Source organism: Thunnus maccoyii, chromosome 6 (assembly GCF_910596095.1).
Source record: "Thunnus maccoyii chromosome 6, fThuMac1.1, whole genome shotgun sequence".
Lineage (NCBI taxonomy): Eukaryota > Metazoa > Chordata > Actinopteri > Scombriformes > Scombridae > Thunnus > Thunnus maccoyii.
The window spans coordinates 12,605,369-12,614,915 of NC_056538.1; the positions used below are offsets into that span (position 1 = coordinate 12,605,369).

At 42.3% G+C, this 9,547-nt stretch overlaps 1 long non-coding RNA gene across 1 annotated transcript; it reads right to left on the bottom strand.

The window, feature by feature from the left end:
• Positions 1-6,369: 6,369 nt before the first annotated feature.
• Positions 6,370-8,699, bottom strand: LOC121899277. Its single transcript, XR_006096667.1, has 3 exons — positions 8,138-8,699; positions 7,456-7,627; positions 6,370-7,038 (listed from the first exon to the last, which is right to left on the bottom strand). It is a non-coding gene; the product is annotated as an uncharacterized LOC121899277 (long non-coding RNA).
• Positions 8,700-9,547: the final 848 nt, after the last annotated feature.

Below are 9,547 nucleotides of genomic sequence, written 5' to 3' on the forward strand. Positions count from 1 at the left end.
AGAGAATTATTACCCAACTTTGTAGTTCCCCTCAGTTTATTTCAACATCTTTCAGCTCTTTGTTTTGGTTTTCCAGCCTGCAACTTTACTATTTTGTTTATTTTCAATGCTCTCATCAGTGTTATTTTCAGCCAACAACGAGGCTGTCAGCTGTTTATAGTAAAAGAAGCTAAACCCACTGTATGATACCTGTACAGGTGCAAGTGGAAGACAGACAAAATCAATGACTGCTGGTGAACATAGTGGAGCATTTAGCAGCTAAATAGACCAGTATTTCTCTCGGGAACTGGTGGAAAGCACAACAGAGCTAAAAAGAGAGTGAATATTAGACTTACATACATCAGATGGACACAAACAAATTTAATGTTTGTGTCTGCTTGATCTGTAAGTAAGCCACTTTTTGCTAAAATTTACAATATCCACTTCATAAGGTGACAATATTGTACTGCTTCCTAGAGGCCAAAGAATAACCAATTCAGTTCAAATTTAACAGAAATCACAAAAACAAATATCTGTCTTGGAGTCCAACAGGAAATAAACACAGAAAGTATTGCCTAGACTCACTTAAGCTGTTAGCTTCCATGCCTTGCGACGATCAATGGCAGATTATTCAGTTGTTAAATACAACAAACTGCAGAACTCAAAAGACAAAGTAGTATTGTCATGAGGGTCCAGTGTCATTCTTTTATTTATACAAGTTATTTACTTGGATTTGTTTGATATGGTTAAGGATTCTCTAATAAAATACAGGTGTGAGCATATGTGACAGAACAATATTGCAATGCAGTAATTATCACAATATTATCTCATTACTGATGTACAGTATTACAGACCCACGTCATCCGAATGAAGGTCATCTCCCTATTCACTGTACCACCCTGCTGCCCTCATCACATGGCTTGATTTTGATGTGCTTCTTTGTTTCTTTTTTAAAGTTAACTTTCAGATTCTTGCATCAGTATGTCAGCAGTGTGGCAGGTCAATTGCCCACTGTCATAAATATACATAAATGTGTAAATGATAAAAGATGACTCCTCTACCTCTGCAGTTTTACCTCGCTATACAGCCCCTGAGAAAATCACTCTCTACAAATCACATCTGCTTTTTATTAGACTGTAATTAGAAAATCAGAAGTTGTATTATTGTTGAAATGTAACCCTCCCTCAGGGACAATAAAGCGCATTGAACTGAACTGCAGTAAGAAACCCTGTGAGCTGCAAAATGCTAAACTGCAGTATAGTTGACCATCTACCCCATTGGCTTTGAATTTTAATCAGCTGAAACTGTAAAATCATTTTTATGACATTTCCGTTTTCCTGATTATTATGCAGAGGACAGAGACGGGAAATATGGAAAATGAAGACAGGGGATAAAATGCAACAAAAGCTGTGAGCTCAGTGTGAATTGATATGAGTTGGTATGCAGATAGACAGGGGTCATCCACACACACTTACTCTTCAAAACCTTCTGCATTACAAAATTATTAATGCTCACCACTTTACAATGCATTCACTACAAAATGTGCACTAAATACCCGAAAAATAGGATAATTGCTTTTTTGTCTGCATCTATAGCTCACTGAATCTACCAGAGCATCTGTCTCAGCCTGATTCCATTGACAGAGACAGAGTAGATTTTTAGTTATTTAGTCTCATCGAAAAAGGTGAATGAGACAAGCATCTATCTATCTATCCATCCATCCATCCATCCATCTCTTTTGCCCTCTCTTGCTCCCCCTCCCATAATTCAATGCTCACTTTCCCCCTCACTCTCATTTTCTCACAGCAGAGTGTGTAGGTGGTACAGAGTACATGATGGCTGATTAAATAGTACAAGCAGCCCATACTAGAGGCTTCATTAGTCATAAAAGGCCAATTCACCAACAATTAAAACCAGCTTCACTGACTTTAATGACACCACACAGACAGCATGAGCTCCACCACTTTAAGAGATGAAAGGAACCCAAGACTATTAAAGAAAATATGGAAAGTGGGATGGGGTTACAGAGGGGAGAAAGCTGGGGCTCTGAGGGCTGATACACTTTTGGTGGTATGTAGCCCCCCTTCTCCCCCAAGGGAAAATCATTGTCTGTTCACACATGCACACTGCACAGCATGTTTTAAATTACTGCAAAGACAATATGCATGATGCACTACAAGTAAAGTAAATCATCTTCAAAATAGACCAACCAAGAGATGAAATGTGGTTATGCCAATATACAATCATGGGATCATTTAAATAAGTTTTCCAAATCCATGTTTTAGATTAGCTTTTTGTGCACTGGAGCGTCTAGGAACCCAGGGGTCGAGACTCAGGGTGGGGGGCATGTCTCGATGAGCTTTCAGCTTCGTTATCCCCCTGTGGTTCCTAAAATAGGACAAGAAGAATTACATATGCGGAAGTATTAACCCTAACAAGCATGTCTTTGATGGTGGGAGGAAACCGGAGCACCCGGCGGAAACACATGCGAACACGGGGAGAACATGCAAACTCCACACAGAAAGGACCTGGGATGGCCAGTGTTCGAACCCAGGACCTTCTTGCTGTGAGGCATAAGTGCTAACCACTGAGCCACTGTGATGCCCATTAAGAGGGGAGAGAGGAGAAAAATGGGGTTTGGGGGGGAGGGCCGTGAGAACTGAGACGAACGGGAAAGAAAGGGATTAGACATGCCTATATAGGTATGCACAGGTGATTGAATTAGTGAGGCGCAGGTGATTGAATTTAGTGAGAGAGAGGGGCATGGTCTTGTTCCTGAACCTTAGTTATAATAATAACTTCATTTCACTAACAAAGACCACACCATTTGAACGGTATAAAAAGTAGTTTTATTTGGAATGTCGAGAAGTTCAGGATTGGATGAGGATAGTGTATGGTGGGCTGATTGGGGGTCGAGGAGAGGGATGAAGGGGGTTGATGGCATGGGGATGACCGGGGACCAAATGGAATCACAATGAGGCTGGAGCGTCTAGGAACCCAGGGGTTGAGACTCAGGATTGAGGGCATGTCTCGATGAGCTTTCAGCTTCGTCATCCCCCAAAGTTGACTTCACTGGACTAAGTGAGAATGGGCTCTTTGAATGTCGCTGAGGTAGCTATGGAAGCTTGGGCAGACCAGAATTTTATTTATTTAATTTTTAACAGGTGGTCTGGGATTTCTTATCTGGAAGCAGTTGAAGTGGCTCCGATGTGGAAGGAGTGGCCAGAGTAAGGTTAGGAACGTAGACTGACTTTGTGGGGAGACAGGTTGTGCCCCTCACTTCAGACAGAAGACAAACGTTTGGCATAAGACGTGGTTCGGACCTTTAGATAACATGCCGAAGTGTGAGTCGAACAAGGCTTGGTACAGTGCCCCTGAGAGTGCCCCAGATTCCCACCTGAAAGCCAGTCCCTCAGTTTTCAGAAGGGTCAAGTGGAGGGATGCAGGGGTGACGAGGACTAGTTGGAAACTGCAGATAAACCTAGAAAATGGGATGGTCAGTCAGAGCATAGTTTAGGGCATGTAATATGTATGGGCATTTGAGATATTAGTGTGAATGTAAATTGTGCGTGGAGGTGGGGTAGAGGAGGGTCGAGGGGTGGGAGGAAGGAGGGTCGACGACTGGGTGGAAACCGTAGGTGAACCAAGAATGAGAAAACAGACAAACCAGCAATCGGGATGGTCAGTCGGAGCACAGTTTAGGGCATGTGATGTTTATGGGTGTTTGAGATATTAGCGTAATCGCAAACCGTACGTGGTGGTGGGATACAGGAGGGTTGAGGGGTGGGATGAAGGAGTTCGAGGACTGGGCGGAAAACGCGATTGAACCAAGGGTGGGAAAGAGGATGAAATAGTGGTCGGGATGGTCCACCGGCGCATAGTGTAGGGCATTTAATGTCTATGTGTGTTTGAGATGATGGCGCGATCGTAGACAGCGTTCAGTAGCAGGATGAAGGAGGGCTGGTGGAGGCCAGAGTGAAAGTGCTGGTGGGCACGGTGTTAAAGATCGGCCGGGTGGAAACCATGGGACGACCACGTACAAGAAAATGGATGATCTGGTGGCCTGAAAGGTTTCTTGGAGCTACAAAAAAAGAAAAAAGAAAAAAGATAAACAAAACAGAATGGGTTAGAAGGAGGGAGCTCCGTGGCTTGCTGATGTATCAACTAGTGATGAGGAGAACTAGGCTCTCTGAAGCACTGAATCCATATGAAACGATTGCATTGAAAATTGTTCACTGTTACAAAGCGTTTGATAGTCAGTCAATGTCACTGAAAATGAGGGCATGCCCTCAATGATACCTCAAGATGTAAATAAAGGTTGAATGAATGAAAAGAAACAGATGGAAGTGAGGGAGTTATAGTCGCTGTGGCAGGAGGAAGCAAAAAGTAAGGGGTGCTGTAAATGGATAATATCGAAGGAGGAGAGCCAGGATGATGTATAAAAGATGGATCAAGGGAGGGATGAAGGGATGAGGATCAAGGGATGAGGGATGAAGGGATGAGGGTCGAAGGGTGAGGGTCGAGGGGTGAGGGATGAAGGGATGAGAGGATGAGGGTCGAGGGATGAGGTATGAAGGGATGCGTGTGAAGTGGTAAAATGTGCAGCTCATAGACAGACGGATGAAACAAAAACACAAGGCAATTCAGACAGAGGGAACAGGCATGTGAGGAAATATGACCTGGCCCTAGCTAAGGCTGAAGCAGTCTGTTGCTCCATCATGGTGGTGGCAGGATGGAATCATTGGTGTGCCAAGTGCGGGTGGTGCTGGGTAGGGAACCTGCAAGCAAGTGGTTGGCTGGAGTGGTGGTGGAACTGGAGGCTGTGCAGAACTGCAAAAGCCTGGCTTTGTAGGCTGTGGAGGGAATGTTTTCCTCGTTAGGGAAGCGCTGGAAGCAGATGATAATTCAGTCGGAGATTCCCTCGAGTTGTGGGGCTTTAGGGATTTTTGAGCTGAGGGCATGATGTCTGGGTCAGGTAGAATGCATATATAGCGCACTGAAGTTCCATATGAAAGAGTCATGAGTCATGAACTTTTGTTGTGATTTGACGCTATAAAAATGGACTTGACTTAAGCAAAAAATTTGCCACTTTTAAGTGGATGTCCACACAGTATTTGCGGTAAATGCAGTCAATTGAAGCAATAAATTCCTCAGTGTATGCCATAGTGACTGAGGAAGCTCAAGGTTATTTATTTTTTTTTCTATTTTTTTTTCTTAATATAATTGACTTTATGATTTTGAAGCTGTGCCCAAGAGACACGGGGGACATTAAAAAACAACTGTTCTGTTTGCCTGTTTTATGCTATATCCCAATTTGGATGACAGAAAGGGGAGTCAATGTGAGCAATTATAATTAAAACGAGCACCTGTTGTTGGGATGCCTAAGAAATAAACAGGAAAATTTGGGATGGAAGTGAAGTCTGAAGTACATGTGGAGTTCCCCCCTGGCCTTCAGCCAGGGCTGAAGAAGTCTGGGTTCAGCTGTAGCAGCCAGCGTTGTGACCTCATTGGTGTGCGGCGGCCTGGCGGCGGACAGTGAACCCGTAAGAGCAGGAGGATTTGAGCTGCTGGCGAGAGGATTGATGAAAGTAGAGTCTTCATAGAGTTGGAAAGTTTGTCTTAATCATCATTTCGTAGGAATGGGACGACTGTCTTTCTGAGAGCTCGCCAGAGGTGAGCAAATGTCCGTTTGAAGATGTTAATCGCAGGGAAAAGAGCCGCATCCGAGTGGGCTATTGCGTGGATGCGTGCGGAGCGTCTTGATCCCAGCTGATCAGAAGCGCGGTGTCTGGAGGAGAAGGGTTCCATGTGGATGTGGTGGTGAAGGAGGTATCTTGTAGGTACTGCTGAATCGAGTCGTGGACAGTATGTTGCCAAGGAATGTGGATCACAGAGCACGGGCGAGAGGTAAGCGTTTGCGATGTAAGCCTGTCGTAGGTCAAGTGAGAACTGAGAGAAAGGGGTTAGACACGCCTATATAATGTTAGGTATGCACAGGTGATTGAATTAGTGATAAGTTATAATAATAACTTCATTAATAGTAACGTTTGCACTGTGTGTCACCTGAGGCTTGGAAGTAGGGCTACAGCTTTGGTGTAGTGCTACTGTGTAACTTCCATGGGGAATTGATAGTCTGCCTCTGGTGGAGGTTATAGACCATAAGGTGAACTAAGAAAAAGTGGCTAGAAACTGATTTTCGTTCCCACACCTGGGCACTACTTGCATTGTTGCATAGACAATAACCTTATGGACTTTGTGTTATTTTATGTATATGAATATGAATTTAAAAAACAAGACAAACGCTAATGCTGCTTGTTTTGCTTGTAACTTCATTTATATTCATTTTAGCAACACAAAATATCTCAAAATGACATTTACACATGTGCCCTAAACATCTGAGACAAGTGTTGGTGCATTTGTACATTCAAGTGTCAATTTAACATGAAATATGGCAAATTTTTAGAAAATGTGCTTAAACTTCAGTGATTGGCACCAAGTAAAATTATAAATATAGGCCTAGTACAATTTGCATTTTCGGTAGGCACTATGTAATCAGAGAAAGAAAAAAAAATGCACACTTTGGGCCAAGATTGCTGAAATTTATCAAAATGCTACCCCACTCCCCTTAATTTTGAATAATGGGACAGTTCTACAATAGATGCATTACAGCTCAAAATCAGAGTCCAGAGACTCCGTGGTGGGGTTCGGTTCCGTCCCACATGGCAGAATTGGATACTCAAGCAGTAGATCTCCTCTTCCTCCCCATGAAATCATCACCCAGCAGAAGCGCTCTGTCTCCTTCTGTGATGCCCTCCTCAGTGAGCTGCAGCAGCCTGTGTCCAACCACACAGAATGCAATGGTGCGGCCCATCTCCCGGGTAACACGGCGCGCCTCTTACTCACCACTGTCATCCCGATCACTATCATCATCTTCATGTTTTTTCACAAGGTTTAAGGAGATCCTTCTTATCTAGGTCATTGTCAGCACTCATTGGTTTACATTGGCAGATGATCCTCACACAGATGATCTTGCAGCTGGCATTGAAGGTTGCCTCATATCTGAAAAGAAAAAACATAAAAAATTTAAAAGATATATCATTTTATGTTCCATAATGGCGTCTATTTTAAATATTGATTAAATAGTAGCAAATTGAATTGAAAGCAATTGATCAAGCGATTTTAGAAGATTTTTTTTATTTATTCTTCAGAAAGAGAATCCATCTGATAGCAAGTGCTTGATGAAATACCCCCTGCCTTGCAATAAATTATTTCTAGTTTCTTCTACCTTCACGCATCACTACACATTTTATCATATTGAGTTACTGTGCCAAGAGTTGTGCAGTCAAGATTGTGTCTACAGACAAACTGACAATATAACTACTATATACTATATACAGTCAACGCTTTACTTTTGAAATGTGAAATGACGTGAGGGAATTATTAATTATTCATTGAAAAAGCAATATAATTATTCACTGTGCTTCTTCTGTGGTCCCGGTAATTGTTGCTGTAGACTTGGTCAAGAACTTGGTGTACTGTCTGTAACAGGACTTGTGGTATTGCATCACCAGGGACACACAGTCTTTGTCTCAAATATGCACAAGAATTCTAGTGTCTTCCTTCATCACGGCAGCTTTCAGCAACTGCCCTTTAATTTAAAAAAGGAAGTGGCTATTTTATTACCCTAATGGGCAAAACAGTTCTCCCTCTTTATTATGCTGTTGGTGCGATCCATCTAGTGTATATGAAAATCAATTTATAAATCAAAATTATTATTGTTAATTATTTGGCCCAGAAGGATCAATACACTGTTTAGCCTAGTTATCATTTGTACAAATGATTTTCCATCTTAGCCTTCCACACGTTACAAATGTAATTAAAACAACACAGTGGTCATTTTGTTTCAATAATGGTGCCTCCTTTGAGTCTTAAGGCAGAGTCTCCCTGCTCTATTATATGTTATAGATGTATATGTACTTGTAACTATATGCAAAACAATGCTTAAAACAATGCTGACTCTAACTATACAGTAAATATTAAATGCATGATGTAATTGTAATTTAAAGTTAGCCATGGTACCCAGCATATGGCATTTTTTTAAACTTCAACTTTAAATTCAAACGTGTGTGTGTGTAATTTGTTTCTGTTTTTTACCTACCTGCTGACAACTTTTCTGCCTGTGACAGATGGTCCTTCTGGCGTTTGCCTCCCACAGTAATGTACTTGTCCCTTTTCTTACAAATTATGCACAAGGCAGGGAGCACAGGACCAGCACAAGCTACTGGCAGGCCCGTCTTGGACCTAAGTTTCTTTCTTGGACATTCACTTTGTTGAAGTACTACACAGTGGCACAGACTCGCCTCTGTGTGCATCTTGAGCTTCAGCATGCTGTGTGACCTGTTTCTCAGCCGCATGTGGGGGCTTTTTGTCTATGAAATGCTTGTAGCAGGTGGGATGAAACCCAGTGTCTTTGGGGCCCTTTTATGCACTTTTGAGGGAGGTCTAGCTGTAATTTCCTCTTCTTTGCTACTCGATGTTGATAACAATTGGGCCGACATCTTGGATTCTTATTTACATGTTGTTCCAAAAAGCAGACACCTGATTGGTCTAGCGGGTAGCACGTGAGGATTGGTCTGCGAAGCCTCATCACTCATGATCAAAATGTGATTACACGAGGAAAGAACTATTGCTGACTTTGAACACGACTAACAAAAAAACTGCATGATGACACATGGAGAACTTTTATTTTCTTACTCAAAACCAATAGATCTTTTTAATGAAATAAAAATGATTTAGTACCCCATATATAGGAACGAGCGTCCTGATGTATGTCCTGACTCAACTATGGGACCAGTGTCACACATGATTTGGCCAACCATATGCAGCCATATGTCTATCTTAAATTACATTTTGAAGCCTGGAATTGGGTTTACCCCTCGCTGCTGTGAAGTTATTTGAATCCAGAATAACCGTGTTGGGGAAACTGGATGGAGCTAGATGGACACCTGTTGAAATTGTATTTGCAGATACAGAGTGCTTGGTTGACCTCCTTTAGTTTTTTTTTTTATAGTGGTCTAAAAACAAAAGTTCCAAAACTGGGCCGTTCTCTGTCTTCTGCCTCGCTCTCCTTCAAATCTGTTTCCCTAAGTCATCATGTCTGCTTTCATCTCTTCTCATTGTGCATTGATGATTCATGAAGTTATGTGGCAAAGTGTGGGATGTGAGAATTTTAGACACTCCGACCCTCCTGATTTAGCATGCAAGGCCTGAGGAACAATGCCTTTCGATTAGGCCCGGTTTTGTAGGAGAAGGAATGACATTGATTGGCCGAGGGAATGGGGATTGACATTGATTGGCCGAGGGAATGGGGATTGACATTGATTGGTCCCGGCTTGTTTGTGCGGGCAGGAAGTGATTTGCATAATGCAGACATTCACAGTCTGCTGAGGCTCTGTACGTGGTAAACCAGGCCAGAATATAAAAATCTGCACTTAACAGTAGAAAGGGGCATCACAGAGATTGAATGTATGCAATGTTATCTACTCGTATGTGCATTTAAACTCATTGT